Raw genomic sequence first — 18,151 nt, forward strand, 5'->3', positions numbered from 1 at the left:
TGATCCGCCCGTCTCGGCCTCCCAAAGTGCTGGGATTACAGGCTTGAGCCACCGCGCCCGGCCTGAAATTCATTTTTTTAATATATGGTTCTTCAACTGTTCCAGCACCCCTTGTTGAAAAACTTATTGCACCTTTGTCAAAAACAAATTGTTCATATACATGTGGGTCTCTTCATGGACTCTTTATTCTGTTGAATTTATGTGTCTGTCTATCTTGATGTCACACTGTATTCATTATTGTGGCTTTATAATAAGCCTTAAAATCAGGGAGCATTATTCTTCCAAATTGTTCTTCTTTTTCTAGTTGTTTTGGCTGGTCTCAGTCATGAGCATATAGATATGTGTTTTAGAATCAAGTTATCTAATTCTACGATAAGGCCTACTGGGATATTAATTGGGGTTGTGTCTAGATCAGTTTGGGGAGAATTGATGTCTTAACAATACTGCATCTTCCTATACAAAAACAAGGTATATCTCTTCATTTCTTTAGCTCTTCTTTTATTTCTCTCAGCAGTCTTTTGTACTTCCCAGTGTAGTTCTTGTATATCTGGTGTCAGAATTATCTGTCAACATTTTTTATTTTTGATACTTTTATGAATGGTATTTTTTAAATTTTTAATTGTTCACTACTACCATAAAAAGAATATAATTGATTTTTGTATATTGACCTCATATTTTGAAACTTTGCTAAATCACTTATTTCAGTTTTTTGGCGGTAAATTCCATCAAGTTTTCTACATAGATGTGCATCTTGTCTAGAATAGATAATGTTACCTTTTTTTCAGTCTAGATGCTTTTTTATTTCTTTTTCTTGCCTTGTTGCACTGGCTAGACCTTTAATACAATGTTAAATAGAAGTGACAAGAGCTAACCTTATCGGTCTCTTCTCTCATATTAAAAGGAAAGCATTGTTTTTATTCAGTTTTTCACCATGAAGCGTGATGTTAGCTGTGGATTTTTATAGGTGCCTATAGATGAGGAAGTTCCCTTCCATTCCTACTTTACTGAGAGGTTTTTGTTTGCTTGTTTTAAAATCAGCAGTGAATGTTGGATTTTGACAAATGCTTTCCATACATCTATTGAGATAACCACACTGATTTACATTTTTAGTTTGTTAAATAGAAAATTATATTGATTGACTTTCACATATTAAGCCAACCTTGCATTCCTTAGATAAATATGACTTGGTCATGAACTACTATCCTTTTTGTATATTCTTGTATTATACTTGCTAAAATTTTGTTTTGAATTTTTACATCTATATTCACGAGGGTTATTGATCTCTAGCTGTTTTTCTTTTTTTCTTTTACTGGCTTTGTCTGGTTTTTACTTCAGGATGAAGGTGATCTAAAAGAATGACTTGGAATGTATTCTCTCCTTTTCAACTGTTTTTTAAAAGTTTATGTAGAATTTTCTTCTTTAATGTTTGGTGGAATTTACTAGTAAAACTATTTGAGCATGGAGTTTTCTTTGGGGGAAGGTTTTTAACTATATATTTCATTTATTTTATAGATATATGGCTGTTCAAGTTATATATTTTACCAAGTACATTTTGATGGTTTATATCTTTAAAGGAATTTGTCCATCTCATCTGTGTTACAAGTTCATTGGCATAAGTTGTTAATAGCATTCCCTTGTTATCTTCTACATAGTTATAACATAAAATCAGTATTGATATCTTCTGTGTCATTTCTGATATTGGTACATTTTTCCCTGAATAGTTGCGCCAGAGGTTTATCATTTTTTTCAGTCTCAAATAACCAGATTTTTACTTTCATTGATGTTCTCTACTGTTTTTCTGTTTTCTATTTCATTGGTTACTGCTCCGATATTTATTATCTCCTTTGATCTATTTAATTTGCATCCTATTTGCTTTTATTTTCTAGTTTCTTAACACAGAAGCTGAGTCCATCTATTTGAGATCTTTATTTGGGCTTTTGTGTTAGAAATTTTCCCCTAAGAACTGTTTTGGTAGAATTCCATGAATTTGATAGATGTTTTTTAATATTCATTCATTTCAGAATACTTCCTAATGTTCCTTTTGATTTCTTTTTTGATCCATGAGTTATAGAGAAGTGTGTTATTTAGTTTATAAGTATTTGGGGGACTCCCAGAGATCTTGCTATTATTAATTTCTAATTAAATTCCACTGTATCAGAGAACATACTTGTATGACTTGAATTCTGTTACGTTTATTAAGACTTTTTGACCCAGAATATGGTCTATCTTGGTAAACTTTCCGTGTACCCTTGAAAAGAATGTGTTTTGTATGGTTGTTGGGTGAAATGTTTTATAAATGTCAGTTGGGTCAAGATGGTTGATAGTGTTGTTGAAATATTTTATATTCTTACTAAATTTCTGTCTGCTTGTTCTAGCAATTATTGAGAGATGAGTGTTGAAATCTCTTGACTAAAATTCTGGATTTGTATTTCTCCCTGCCCTTCTGACAGTTTTTGTTTCATGTATCTTGGGGCTCTGTTATCAGGAGTAAAAAAATATTTAGAATGATTATATCCTCTTGATGAATTGACTCATTTATATTACTAATCAACCTTCTTCATTCCAAATAATATTCTTTGCTCTGGAATTTACTTAGTGTGATATTAATATAGCCTCTCTAGCTTTCTTTTGATTAGAATTAGCAAAATGTACCTTCTTTTTTTACTTTAAAAATTATTTCATTGTAGGATATGCTCATAACATCAAGCTAAGGATCAATGTAACTTCTAATTTTGCTTACAATCTATGCCTGGGATTCTAGGATGTGTGTGTGTGTGTGTGTGTGTGTGCGCGTGCGCGCATGTGTATGTGCATGGATGTGTTTTTTTGTTTTTATTTTATTTTATTTGAGATGGAGTCTCACTCTATTGCCCAGGCTTGAGTGCTGTGGTACAGTCACACCCACTGCAACTTCAGCCTCCTGGTTTCAAGCCATTCTCTTGGCTCAGCCTCCTGAGTAGCTGGGATTACAGGTGAATACCACCACACCTGGCTAATTTTTTGTCTTTTTAGTAGAGATGGGGTTTCACCATGTAAGCCAGGATGGTCTTGATCTCCTGACCTCATGATCCGCCTAGCTCAGTCTCCCATAGTGCTGGGATTACAGGCGTGAGCCACTGCGGCTGGCCGGGATGTGTGGTTTTTAATGAATTTTCACAATTCTTTTGTTCCTTTAACAAGTTTTCTCGTATATTCCTGGATAATAGTAGGTGATCAGTAAATATTTGGTTGTTTTGTTTTGTTGTTTTTTGAGACAGGATCTTGCTCTGTCATCCAGGCTGGAGTGTAGTGGCACGATCTCAGCTCGTTTTAACCTCCGCCTCCTGGGCTCAGGTGATCCTCCCACCTTAGCTTCCCAAGTAGCTGTGGCTACAGGTGCACACCACCATGCCTGGCTAATGTTTGTATTTTTTGTGGAGACGGTGTTTTGCCATGTTGCCCAGGCCGATTGCAAACTCCTGGACTCAAGCAATCCACTTGCCTTGGCCTCCCAAAGTGCTGGGATTGCAGGCAGGAGCCACCAGGACTGGCCAATATCTGTTAAATGGAATGTTTGTGTCTACTACATGCAGAAAGAAAAATGCACACTCTGTCCTTTACTTTAATCTATTATTGCCTTTATATTTAAAGTGCATTTCTTGTAGGCAGCATTATTTTTGGTTCTTGCTTTTATATTCAACCAAATAATGGCTGAAATTCAACTGGGAATATTTAAACTGTATATTTAATGTGAATATTAATATGGTAACATTTAAATCTGTCATCTTGCTCTTTGTTTTCTATTTGTCTTAACTGCTCTTTGCTTCCTTTTTCCTATTTTTATGCTTTCTTTTAGATTAATTAAATATTACTTATGATTTCTTTTTATCTCTTTTGTTGGATTATTAGCTATAATTCTTTATTATTTTAGTGCTTTATTTCGGATTTACAGTGTACATTTTTAACTTATCACAGTCTACCTTCAAGTGATATTATACCTCTTCATATACAGTATAACAATTTACAGTGGCATACTCTCACTTCTCCCTGCCAACTTCTGTGCTATTATTGTCATAGATTTTTCTTTTATTCATGTTATAAAGTCCATAGTACATTGTTATTATTTTTATTTAAACAGTCCATTATTTTTTAAAGAGATTTAAAAAATACTAAAATTATCTTATGTTTTACCCATGTGGTTATCATGTCCAGTGCCCTTTCTTTCTTTCTGTAAATCTACGTTCCCTTCTGGCATCATATTCCTTCTTCTTGAAGGAATTCTCATGACATTTCTTTGTTTTTTTTTCAGACAGGGTCTCACTCTGTCACCCAGGCTAGAGTGTAGTGGTGCCATCATGGCTCACTGCAGCCTCAACCTCCCAGGCTCAGGTGATCCTTCCACCTCAGCCTCTTGAGTAGCTGGGACTACAGCCATGCGCCACCACACCTGGCTAATTTTTTAATTTTTTGGTAGAGACAGGGTTTCACCATGTTGCCCATACTGGTCTGGGGCTCATGGTCTTAGGTGATCCTCTGGCCTTGGTCTCCCAAAGTACTGGGATTACAGGCATGAGCAACTACTCCCAGCCTGTGACATTTTTTATAGTGTTGATTTCCTGGTAGTGGATACTTTCAGCTCTTGCATATCTGAAAACATCTATATTTCTGGGTTTTTTTTGTTTGTTTCATTGATTTTCTCTATTATTTTTCTGTTTTGATTTTATTGATTTCTGCTTTTTATTTTTCTCTTCCTTATGCTTGCTTTGGGTTTGCTTTGCATGTCTTTTCCTAGTTCCTTAATGTAGGAATTTCGGCTGTTGATTTGAGACCTTTCCTCTTTTCTAATGTAAGCATTTAGTGCTGTAAGTTTCCCTCTCAGTAGTGCTTTAGCTGCATCTGAATGCTTTAATATGTTGTATTTTCATTTTCATTCCAGGTCTGTGTATCTTTGAATTTTCTTTGAGACTTCCTTTTTAACTCATATATATACTGTTTAATTTTCAGGCATTTGGAAATTTTCCGGTTCTTTTTCTAGTATTGATTTATTTTACATTTGTTAAGTTTTGTTTTATGGTTCAGAATGATGAATATTCCATGAACTCTTGCAAAAAAATTGTGCTCTGCTAAAGTGCTATATATGACAAATAGATCCTGTTGTCTGATTTTGTTGTTCATTTCTTGTATACCCTTGTTGATGTTTTATCTAGCAGTTCTATCCATTGTTGAGAGTGGGCTGTTGAAGTTCCCAGCTATAATTTTCTATTGCCTATCTCTTTTCAGGTCTGTGAAGTTTTGCTTCGTGTATTTTGAGGCTGTGTTGTTTGGTGCACTCATATGTAGGATCATTATGTCTTCCTGGAGGGTTCTTTTGTAATTATGTAATGTCCTTTTCTGTCTCTGGTTAACTTTACTCTAAAATCTTTATTTGCTATTAATATAGCTACTCTTAACTTTGTTGGGTTATTGTTACATGATATCTCTTTTTTCATTTTTTTCCCTTTCAACCTACCCACATTGTTGTATTTGAAGTGAGTTTTTATAAATAGCATTTTGTTGCATCACGTTTTTTTTTTTTGCTGTTGTGTATTTGCTTGTTGTTTAATCCACTCTACCTGGTGAAGGTAAAAGTCTAAGCTTCTCACTTGGCCTTGCTGGCTTAGGTAGGGGAAGGATCACAGTTTTTTTCTGTTGCATTTGGCTGGCATAATTATGTCTAAGAGTTTTCTGTCTTGCAAGGCTGCTCCTTTGGCTAGAGAAACCAGACTTTTCTTGTCTATGCTCATTAGCATTTTCAGGTTGCCAGCTTCTCCATCTCTGAGTCTAAGAGATATGAGACAAAAAGAAAACCCAGGGAACTTATTGCTGTGTTGTTCCTTAACCTAACTGCTATGCCGCCTTTTGGCCTCTTTCAGAGTCTTCTTATGTTTGTTTTATATAATGTTCAGGGTTTTTCACTATACTTTGTGGGAGGAATTGAGAAAGCATATCTTATTCCATCTTCCTGGCAGAGAATCTTCTCCATCATTTTTGAATAGATATTTCACTGAGTATAGAATTCTAGGTTGACAGGTTTTTCTTCTTTCAGTACTTTAAAGAGTTTGTTCTGTTATCATCTTGGTTGTATCATTTCCTAGGAAAAAATATCTCTGTTGTGTGTGTGTGTGTGTGTGTGTGTGTGTGTGTGTGTGTTTTTTGGGTAGAGATGAGAGTTCTAGCTATGCTACCCAGGCTGGTCTTGAACTCCTGGCCTCAAGCAATCCCCCTGCCTTAGCCTTCCAAAGTGCTGGGTTTATAGATGTGAGCCTCCACACCCAGCCTAATTCTTACTTTGTTCCTCTGTATATAATGTATCTTTTTTTCTGCACTGTAGCAGTTTGATTATTCCCTGCCTTGGTGTGATTTTCTTCATGATTTTTGTGATTAGAGTTCATGGTGATTCTTGAATCCAAGGGTTTATTCCTCTTGAACAGCCACTCTCCAAAAGCAGGTGACTCAACTAACTTTACGGTAAAAATTAGAAAGCTATTAATTTGTAGTTGAACTGTGATATTTTCCAGGTTCTAAATTGTTTATTTAGTAGGTGGTCATATGTTTTGTATACCAGATATTCAAGCACCTTCTGCCACAGTGCTCTGTTTTGAACATTTAGGGCATAACTTGAATATTTTCATAAGTCAAAGACTCACCTCATTTTCCAGATGATAGAGATGACTTCGGAGAAGTGAAACGTTTCCTAAAGTTGCAACTATTAGGAGCACAGGCAGACTTAGGGTTTGAACTCCATACCTCTTGCTGGGTGATGATGGGAATGTTATTTAACCATTTTGAGCCTCCAGTGTGTAAAGTGGGAGATGATAATCATACTTATTAATATCTCATCAGGTTGATATGTGGATTAGATGAGAATAGTTAAGGATTCACAAAATGGTAGCTGTTGTTGCTGTTGATATTTTTCTTTAATAGACTTTCTTTTGTAGAGCAGTTTCAGGTTCACAGCAAAATTGAGTGGAGGGTACAAGGAGTTTTCCATGTATCCCATCCTCACGTATGCATAGCCTTCTCCATTATCAACATCCCACACCAGATGGGTGTATTTTTATAATCAAGGAGCCTACATTGACACATCATTATCAACCAGAGTCCGTAGTTTACATTAGGGCTCACTTTTGGATTTGTACATTCTATGGGTTTTGACGAGTATCCAATGACATGTATCTGCCATTAGAGTATCATTCAGAATAGTTTTATTTTCATAAAAATCTTTGCTCTGCCTATTCATTCCTTCCTCTTCTACACCTGAACCCCTGACAACCACTGATCCTTTAACTGTCTCCATAGTTTTGCCTTTTCTAGAATGTTGTATTAGTTGGAATCATACAGTATGTAGCTTTTCAGATTGGCTTCTTTCACATAGTAATATGCATTAAAGTTTCCCCGATGTCTTTTCGTGGCATAATAGCTCATTGCTTTTTAGCAGTGAATAATACTCCATTGTCTGGAAGTACCATGGTTTACTGATCTACTCACTGCTAAAGGACATCTAGTCTCCTTTCAAGTTATGGCATTTATGAATGGAGCTGCCATAACCATCTCTGTGTGAGTTTTTTTTTGTGGACATAAGTTTTCAACTCAATTGGGTAAATACCAAGGAGTATAATTGCTGGATTGTATGGTAAAAGTATGTTTAGTTTTGTAATAAACTGCCAAACTGTCTTTCAAAGTGGCTGTACCATTTTGCATTCTTATTAGCAATGAATGAGAGTTCCTGTTGCTCCACATCCTCACCAGCATTTGGTGTTGCCAACGTTTTAGGATTCAGACATTCTAATAGGTGTAGAGTGGCATCTCATTGTTTTAAATTGCAGTCTCCAGTGACATATGATATTAATCATCTTTTCATGGTGCTTATTTGCCATCTGTATATCATCAGCAAGATGTTTGCTCAGGTCTTTTGTCCAATTTTAAAATCACGATGTTCATTTTCTTATTGTTAAATTAAAAAATTTCTTTGTAGATTTTGGAGCTATTGGTATTTTTATTTGAATTATTATTATCTTAAGTGCTTGGATAAGAGTTTCATTGAAACCTCAGCATTTGAACCAGCAAAACATGAAAATGTTTTCTTCTTATTTTTTGGAGGGAGGTAGAGAAATGATCTTCACTTGAAAAAATAAAAACGAAAAGATGTTCTCCTAGGTTACTTTGATCCAGAAAGAACTTCAGGCTGCCTGTTAAGTAGAGCTGTGACTTCATGGGCCCTCCATGCTGTAATACCCTCTCCACAAAATTAGTTTGTGCCATGTGTTTTTCAACGGTTGCCTTATTGAGGAGTGGGAAGTACCTGCTTAGCACAGTATTGCCTTTCTTTGTTAGGAATCTGTGGATTCACAGGGTGCTCTGCTGTTATCAGGGTGGTGACATTACACCTATTAGCAAGTCTCCTCAACTTGCAGAGAACTGCTCTGGCCTGGATCATTCTGTAGAAAAACTAGTTACTAATGCTATTGAAGAAAAATATGTCCCATGATAGATGGAGGTATTATATTATCTGATTTCCATTCTCCCACCCTTCACTGTGCATCAATAGATTTATATCATGGGATTCTATTTTCATTTTATGTCTTTTTATTTACGCACCAATTCTTTTGCAAGTAATTTTAATTCTTCATTTTATGAGAGTGAGGCTTTGTGCCTGTGTACTCCTATATAAAATAAAGGAAATGATTGTTTTTAATGCAGATTTGAAAGAAATATAATGGATTTCAGCTACACCAATTTCTCCCCATTTAGATGAGATGAACACCTAGTTAGATGAGGAACGTCATTCCTCATATAATTTGAATACATCCTGTTTCCATGACAACTTGTACTTACCAGCTTGCCTGGTAAAAGAAGTGCTTGAATTCTTCCTTTGATAAAAGATTTGACCAAACACTGGGGCCCCAGTTTCTTAATTCCAATAATTTCATTCCAGCCTGGGGCCAGTTTTCTTTTTAACATGGGATGATGTTGAGGATTAGAAACCAAAAAAACGATTTTAGAGGTGAATTCATCTTCAAAATAAAAGGAGAGGACTCATAGGCCAAATACTAATGAGCACGAGAAATGAAGATACTTGTGCAGGTCATAGTCATGTTCTGATATCTTCCAGTTAAATTGAATCAACAGAGATGATGCAACAACTTATGAAGATGCTATTTGATTTGACAAAGAATGATTCAGTTACTCATTTCCATCCGGACGTTATAATCAGTTGGCTTGTTTTTTTCACTGCTAATTTATATCTTGCCATTATGGGTGGCTTGTGCCCTCTTACTGCTGAATTTCAATTCTAATAAGGAGTACGGTTTTATTAATGATTTTCCCTCAGAATGAAAAATAGGAAATTATTTGCATCATTAACTGTGCTTTTGCAAACTATGAAAAACACGATACTACATTTAATTGACAAATTTATGTTTCATATGTTATAAAATATTTTAGTCCAATAAGGCAAGCAGACATGACCCTTAGGCACTTTAGGAATGATAGGGACTCATCCCAAATTTAGGATAATTCACAGTGTATTTTTGAGTGACCTGGTAGGTTTTGAAAGGACAAAAGTGACTCAGCTATCTCCAAGATAATTGTCAACCACAGTATATATTTGTGACATCAAATACTTGCATAAAGTCATCTGAGGGGCACCATGTTCATCACAGCCTTCGTGAGAGCTCGTCTTTTGTAGTGATGACGTAGTATGATCAACGTGTGCATATTTTTAGCCTCTGGGAATAAGATACTATCTTACCACAAACACTAAGAAAATTTTAAAGCAAATACCATAAGGTGCAACGTGCCATTATGTAGATAATGTGTAACTAATTAGAATGAACAGGAAAAGACTGAAAAATTAACAGGATCTTTCTGTATTGTGAGTATGCAATTCCTGCTGATGGTAAAAGAAAAGAGATTCAGTAACTGAAGGGATCTCATTGGCCTAAACACTGCACGTGTCCTCGTGTTTCCTAATGGATCATTTTGCACAGTAGTTACAGTTCTAAAAATGTCATGCAATTATGATTTTTTTTAGAAAACATAATGCAGCTTCATTTCAAAAATTGCTTTATTTTCCTTTACTAATTGTTCTTCAGTTGATAATGGCTTCTCAAACTTTAGTGTACTTAGCTCTTAAGAAGTAAATGACTTGTAAAATATTTCAGGCTATACTTTAATGAATGTTTTTAAATCACAGAAAGATTCACTATTCAGATATTTATTGAGTTTCCAGCACATGAGCAGTACTTTATAACAGTCTCTGAGGACCTCAAAGGTGAGCTCCCAACCCCTCAGGAAGCTTGGGTTAAATATGGTACAGGGAAAGATGGTACAGGTGGTCTTTTTGCAGCCTGACTCATCACGTCCTAATATTTTGCCAAGTCAGCTTATGTTTTCTGTATCAGGATTTCTTTTTTTTTTGTATTTTTTTTTTTTTTTTTTTTTTTTTTTTAGTAGAGACGGGGTTTCACTGTGTTAGCCAGGATGGTCTCGATCTCCTGACCTCGTGATCCGCCCGTCTCGGCCTCCCAAAGTGCTGGGATTACAGGCTTGAGCCACCGCGCCCGGCCCAGGATTTCTCATGTCATAAATATGATTATTTCAGCTTAAAATAAAGCTTTGGAAAGCACAATACACTTCCTCAGAGAACTGGCTTACAAAATGTTCCCCTAAATGATCTATGAACCATAACTGAAAGCTCCAAACAACATTCTATCCTTAAAGCAGCTTCTTAGATGTAAAGAAATGACTTGCTTGCTGTTGATTTATCCCACTAGGCTAGCTGTTATCTGCCCACAGTGGGGATTAGAGGCCTCCAGGATTGTTGCTGAAATCCTGTGGAACAGGCAGTGCTCCAGGACCTGCTCCTTGCGTATCTACCATGCGCACATTCAAGCATATGTTTTTGGACTTTCCTCTGATCACTCGCCTCTCTACTGCTCATTGTTTCCTCTCTTAAAAATTGCTGAAGACAAATTTGAGGCCTGCCAGTTCACCCCTTCAGTACAGTTTCTGATGTAAGCCATCTTTGTATCTCTGATTGATTGGCTGGCCAGTAATGTTCAGAACAACTCTTTGAGAAGAAGCCAGTGATTGACAGTGTTCATTACAGGGTTGCACATGATAGCCACAATCATTGGTAATAATCTAAGTGCCCAAAAGGAGGAGTTGGTTATACGAATCATTACTCCTCCAATCAGCGGAATTCTGTGTGACTACAACAAAGGTCCTTTAATCAGAGCTCTTATACTGGCCATAAATCCTATATATTTGAAATCATTGGGACTTTTTTTAAATCAGGGAAGAGCTTGGTTACTTCCCAGTGCTCTTTTTGCCAGGATAAGGGATTTCCTCTTGGGAAAGTAGTTTGGGCACTGCCCAGCTGTATCTCTGGGACTCTGTGAATCTCCTGTCCCTATCTAGAGTGTGTTTGGTGACTTATTTCCTGTGAGAGGATTTGGCCTGGCCCTTAAAGGATGGTTAGACAATTTAGATGGTCAGAGGAGAGAAGAAAGGTCTAAGGCAAAAGTGTGAAGATAAGAGTACATACGATGTGTTGACCAAGTGGGGAGTAAGACCATCATTGATTCAGTAAAGCTGGATCTCCCGTGTGCCAGACACTGTGCTAGGAACCCAGAAGACAGTGGTGGAGGGGGTGGGCCCAGGCCTGTCTTCGGGAGCTCATGTTGTGGCAGAGCTGAAAATGCACCAAGAAATAGGGACAAATCTGTTTGGAATATATATATTTCCATGTATAGCTGTATCTCCAAATATATAGATTTAACATATATATTCTAAGTATATGTAAATATAGTGTATAATTATATCTCTGTAAATATATTTGGAAATATACTTGCAAATGCATTTGGAAAAGGGGGTCAAGGTGTAGACGATTTCAAAGGCTAGATTCCAGATTTCAGACCTCAGCCTGTGAGAAACAGGCAGCACTTTAGGGCTTTTGAACAAAGAAGTAATAGGACAAAAGTGCTTTTTAGGAAGACCAACATGCTGTCCGTAAGAAAGATACATTGGCAGGGAGAAAGACAAGAAATTAGGAGACAAAGTCACAGACTCTTCCTTTCAACCAATATCTGCTGTATACCCAGTTTGTTTCCTTAATAGATGTTGCTGGTGTGCCGGACAGGCCCTGCACTAGGCACTGGGTGGACTTGGACTGGATATTCTGGTTCGGAAGATGGGCAGTAGATGTGTGCAGCTGACACATGCCCTGAAAAAAATAATGAGGAAGGGGAGAAGACCTGCTTTAGAGTGGAGGCCTAAGGCAGGAGAAGGAGTCAGCCATGCCAAGCAGAGGGACTAGCAGTTCAGGAGAAAGAACAGCATGTGCAGATGCCCTGTGGCCACAGAGAAGCTTTGAGGCAGGGGGAGAGTTCAGCCATGGGTTTGGAAAGGCAGGAAGGATCCAGAAGATGCTGAGTACTGTTGGCCACCAGAAAGTCTGGGTTTTTTTCTGAGAGCAGGCAGAAGCAAACCAGTGTTTGAGGGCTGTTGTTCAGGCTGCTGTCTGGCAGGAGATGAGAGGGTTGGGTGTTAGAAGCAGGGAGACCCGTTAGGAGGTTGTTGCAGTCCTCCAGACCATGCTTGGCTGACTCAGGAGTAAGGACTGGGAGTGGCTGGCACCAGTGGGAATAAAGAAGGAAGAGCAGGCTGGGCACGGTGGCTCACGTGTGTAATTCCAGCACTTCGGGAGGCTGATGTGGGAGGATCACTTGAGGCCAGGAGTTCAAGACCAGCCTGAACAACATGGTGAAACTCTGTCTCTACAAAAAAAATTAAAATTAGCAGGGCATGGTGGCATGTGCCTGTAGCTACTGGGGAAGCCGAGATGGGAGGATTGCTTGAGCCTGGGAGGTCGAGGCTGCAGTGAGCCAAGATTGTGCCACTCCACTCCAGCCTGGGCAACAGAGCAAGACTCTGTCTCAAAAAAAATAACAATAATGATGATAGAGAACAAGAAAAGAAGAAGGAAGACCAACACATGGAGTGCAGGCAGATCAGGACGAGAGAACTCAATGTCTGATAGGTGGATGGATGTGGAGAGTGGCACAACCAAACCTCAAGGCCACATTTTCCAGGCTTAGTGACCACATGGACCTCAGTGTCCTCACTGCAAATGCTTAACACATGCCATTTCCTTTACTCCTTTCTCTTCCATTAGCAGCTCTGAACAAGAGAGGCTTGGCCTGGCCCCTAAAAGACCTTCAGAGGTCTTTTGGAATCTAGAGATTAATAACACTAGTTGAGCTTTTTCTATGTGCAACTTGCAAGGTGCTTTATAGACAATGTTTTCTTATACATGGCTCAGAGCAGTCCCTTGAGGGAGCTCTTGTTATCTCTGTACCCTAGATGAGGAATCTGGAGCTCAGCAAGGTTAATAACTTCCCAGAGTCATAGGGTTTACCCATGGCATGATCTTGGTTAGAGCAGGGATCAGTCTCACTCTGAAGCAATCACTCTTGAACCACACCGCAGCCTCCCCTGACCCGTGAGTATCCCAGAATAGTTTCAAGTCTCCCCTACCTCTCCAAGCCGTTGCTCTAGGACTGACCAGCTGCAACACACCTTTGTTGGAAGCTTCAGTCAGGGCCTGTGCCCCAGGCCAGACCCTTCCTGTGCCCTGTACCTACAGGAACTGAAGACTGCCATCTAGTGGTCATTGCCTTCCTTTTTCTTTTGCTGTTAAAAGAAAGGAAAACGGAGTTCCCACATAAAAGACAGGCCTGCATATTTATAGTATCACACCCTGTAAACAGGGAACTTCTCAGTCTTAGAGAAGGAGCCCAGCAACATAAACAGCATATTGCCAATGAGTTCCCTCATCCATTCAACAAACACTTAAATACACACACACACACACACACACACACACACACACACACACATTCTATTGGAATGTAGGCTCCCTGAGACAGGAATTTCTTTTGTCTGTATTGCTAATGAACCTGGAGAGCTTAGAGCACTGGCATTTGCATAGCAGACATGCAACAAATATTTATTGAGTGTGGAATGAATGAATGCCTGACATTTAGTGTATCTTTACTATATACCAGACACTTGACATGTACATTTTCTCATTTAGTCCTAATGATAACTCAAGAGATAGAGACCATTAGCATGTCCAGTCCTCAGATGTGGAGACTGAGGCACAGAGAGGATAGGAAGCTTGCCAGGTTTAGGGAGAACTAGCTTTGACCCAGGTTTTCTGACATTAGAGACCATGTGTTCCCTCCTTTCGAGGGAACCACTGGCCAGTTCCCTCCCATGTTCTGCCTTTATTGAGTGGAAGGCTCCCTTCCCAAAGTGTTGAGACAGAGGCTATCAATGGAGGGAATGTCACTAGCTAACTCTGGCTGTGTGACTTCCAGTGTCCCTGAACCTTAGGTGCCTCGTTGAGTAAAGGAGGAGACTGAGTTAGGACCCCTGCCTTCCCTTCCAGCGTCATCATTCTGCTGTTCCTGTGACTCCCAGGGAGCGGATGTGAGTAGAAGAGAGAGGACCACTTGTTGCTAGGCAACCAGCACCCACCTCACCCATGTTGCCATGGTGATGATGAAAGTTGGGCTGATGGGATTACCAGCTCCTGCTAATTGCATATGAGCGCTCAGGTTTCTGTCTCTTTCTTGCCTGCTTCCTCGCTCTGACTTTCTCATTCTTCTAGGAACTGTAGAGAGATTTCCCCCTCTCCTCCATCTGCAGCCTCCCTGAGGCAGCCTTAGTGCAATGGAAAGCAACTGGGAATGGAGCCTGTCTGTGTGTCTGAATAGCTGTGTGACCTTGGGCAGGTTACCCAGCTTCTCTGGGCCTTTCTTTTCTCATTTGGAAAATGAAGGTGTTGGAACAGTGATCCCTGTCTAAGGTTCTTCCTGGCTCTCAAATCCTTTGATGCCTAGGGAGCATGTCAGGGGAGCAGACCACACTGTTACTAGGCAACCAGCAGGCACCCTGCCCAAGTTGCCTTGGTGACTGGATGCTGGAGGGGAGGGGGAGTAGCTGCTGCAGCTAATTGCTTAATTATTTATGAGTGCCTCAAGTCCTTCTTGTTGTTTTCGTTGCTAGGGCCTGTGGGGTCACCTTCTCTTCCTCTCTTCTGCCACCCCAAGTCGTCTGTGTTGCGTGTCATGCAGTGGGAGAGCACCTTGGTCCGGACCTCAAGCTACCCACGTTCTAGTCCCGCCTCTGTCATTTCCTAGAGCTGTGGCCTCGGGTAAGTCACCTCACCTCTCTGGGCCTCAGTTTCCTCATTTGTAAAGTGATGGGTTTGCTTAGATGATCGCTGAATCCCCTTTCTACCTTGAAATTCTAGTTCCTGCCATCCAGTTCCCAGATGAGAGAAATTTCCCCAATTTATTATCTTCTAAGAATGATTCTGAAGAGCAATAAAAATAATTAAGTCTCTTACATATTTCAAACAGGAAGGGAATGAAAACTGTGCCCATTGTTCCCTCCTTAGCCATTTTGTATTATCTCTTTTATTAATCTTAAGGTTATTTAAATTTTATCTATTCATATATACCACCTCCTTCCAAAATAAATTTGAGGGATTCAGTGTAAGGTGCATATATGCTATTAGGTCTTTAAAATAGAAATAGGAATAAATATAACAATAGTGATGCTTCTTCATTGGCTAATATTGTATTAGGTGGTGTGATTGAGCACCAAATGTAATTATGAGCGGCCTGGAAGCCAAAGCAAAAAGAGAGAAAGGTATATAATTGCTATTCAGTAAAGAAAAACTGCCAGACTGTTCCTAGTTCTAAATTCTGGAGGGAATTTTTTCATGTGGTACACATTCCTTTTACAGAAACAGCAGATAAAAATTCTTGACTAGCCCTTTTTTTGCTGAGGATATTGTTAAAGGACATAAGGAAGGAGCTAAACTTGACAGTTTGACTAGTTTTAATCATTAGAAAGCAAAACTTCCTCTCTACCCATGCCTTGGAATTTTATATAGATATGTGTCACTTCGTAAATATAAATTTTCAGAATCAACCATTATTTATAAATCAGCTATATATAAATTCATGTAACCACTTTGCAAAGCAATTTGGCAATGTGTATCAAATTTTTAAATGCAGCCAACAATTCTTCTCCAAACTTATTCTGAGATTAGCTTGTGCAGATGAAGAAAGACATAAATATAAAAATACTTATGGTAAGATTATTTATATAAGAAAATGTCTAGAAACCACATAAATGTTGGAGGCTAGTGAATTAAATTATATTACTTCTTTACAATGAATTACTTTGCAGCCCTTAAGATAAAGTAGATCTATATGTTTTGATATGGAAAAATCTTCAAGGATATAATGTTAAGTAAAATAAGGTACAGCATTGGTATTGAATGCTTCTATTTCAGTTATAAAAAATACAGATTTATAACTTAATGAATCTAGATATATGCTTGCACGAGCATACTTGCATTTTTCTGGAAGGAAACTGTTGCCAGTGGTTTCCTCTGGGAATGAAGATTGATAGTCTCGGGAGGGAGGGAGACATACTAGTCACAGCTTGTTTTTACTATGTGGACTTGTTAGTGTTCCTTGTAGAGAGGCAGGAGAGTCTGGCAGTTGAAAGTCTAGACTCTGGAGTGGGAATACCTATGTTCAAATCCCAGCTCTCCCACTTACTAGCTCTGTGACCTTGGGGTTATCTTAATCTTATCTCTGTTCCTCATCTGCAAAATGGGTTAATAGTATCTTCCTCATTGGCTTATTGCAAGGATTAAATGAGTTATTAAGGGTAAAGTGCTCAGAGCAGTTTAAACAATGCCATTTCCACCCTTCTTGGAAAAATGAAAGGAGATATTAAGCAACAAGATAAATGCATCTAACCAAAAGCACTCTCCTCCGTTTTAGTGTTGGACAGATTTTATAAACTCTGTCATTGCTTCCAACATTGTATGTTGTATAGAAGCTAAATTTAAAGCAGGGGTCACAAAGTAGTAGTCTTGTTTTTTTTTATTGTCACTTTATGTGACCTTAATTGCCTTTTAGGGAGGGCATCTACTCTGGGATTCATGACAGTCTATTATGATGCTGTGAAGCCCCTGAACTCCTCTTGTTTTGTAGCTCTTCCATCCCAGCGAATGCTCAAGGCATGAACAGAACACATGCTAGGCCAGGTAGAAAGTCAGTGAGGAGATGGAACCCCACGGCCTTCACTGTTCAAGGCCAGAGAGGAACTATCTAGAAATTCAAGTGTAAAGAGGATGTCCATGCTGGTTGCGACATGTGTGTTCACATGCCTCATGCCTTTGCTTTCCTTTTGAAAAAGAAAGTGACAGAGACCTGGGGAGAGGCAGTGTTAGGAGGGTCCCTCCTACTTTGGGCTCAGGAATCTCACCGCCTAAGGGATTTCCTGAGTGCTGAGAGGTACAGGAAGCAGAGCGCTGTGTTCAGAGCTGCGCACTTTCCTCCTCCCCACTCGCAGGTGCTTTAGGGCAGATCTGGATACTTCGGCTGATTTTGGGAAATGTTCTCTGAAGTTAGCCACACGTTAAGCCGGCTTGAGGCCCACACTGTGGTCGCATGGTAGCTCCAGAGGTTGGGATGGGGGCTCTGGCCCCTTCAAATCAGCGGAGTTCGGAAGTATGCTCTCACTAAAAGGAATGCAAAGCCCACCTGCTCCAGCCTCATGCCCCAGTCAGTGATTCTCCTGTTCGTTCTTCTGTCTCGCCCTTTGTTCTGTACTCGCGGGCACTGGAGTCTTTTTATCCATTTGGCCATCGGTTCCCCTCTCCATCTATCTGTCACACCCAACTGTGCTTCCATCTGCCCTCCATCCCTCCTTCCCTCCTCCCGCCATCTGCCAGCCTTCCCTCCATCCTTCTGACTGCTGGTATGTCTGTCCATCCCTCCTTCCCTTTTACCACGTGGGTCTGGGGCTCCATCCCCTGGCCCATCCATCCCTCCATCTGTCTCTAGCCTGCCCCTCCATCCCGCTGCCCTTTTGCAGGGCTGCAGAGCCCGCCTGCAGACGGTTCCCAGGTCCCTCTCACCCCCGTGGGCCCACTAGTCCGTCCCCGGCCGCCACTCCAGGCCGGGCCGTCGGTCCCCCAAGCGGGGCCCGCGCCTGTGCAGGATCGGCCCCCCATCCCTTCGTGGGCCTGTCTTTG

At 39.6% G+C, this 18,151-nt stretch overlaps 1 protein-coding gene across 1 annotated transcript in view; it reads left to right on the forward strand.

Moving 5' to 3' along the window:
• The first annotated feature begins 14,597 nt into the window (after positions 1 to 14,597).
• Positions 14,598 to 18,151, forward strand: part of EIF4E3 (eukaryotic translation initiation factor 4E family member 3) — a 49,442-nt gene continuing 45,888 nt past the window's right edge. Inside the window, exons 1-2 of the mRNA XM_011947136.1 lie at positions 14,598 to 14,642; positions 15,094 to 15,241. The gene's annotated coding sequence lies outside the window, so the exon portion shown is untranslated. The remainder of the gene's footprint in view (positions 14,643 to 15,093; positions 15,242 to 18,151) is intronic.

This window comes from Colobus angolensis, unplaced genomic scaffold, assembly GCF_000951035.1.
Source record: "Colobus angolensis palliatus isolate OR3802 unplaced genomic scaffold, Cang.pa_1.0 Scaffold26, whole genome shotgun sequence".
Taxonomy (NCBI): Eukaryota; Metazoa; Chordata; class Mammalia; order Primates; family Cercopithecidae; genus Colobus; species Colobus angolensis.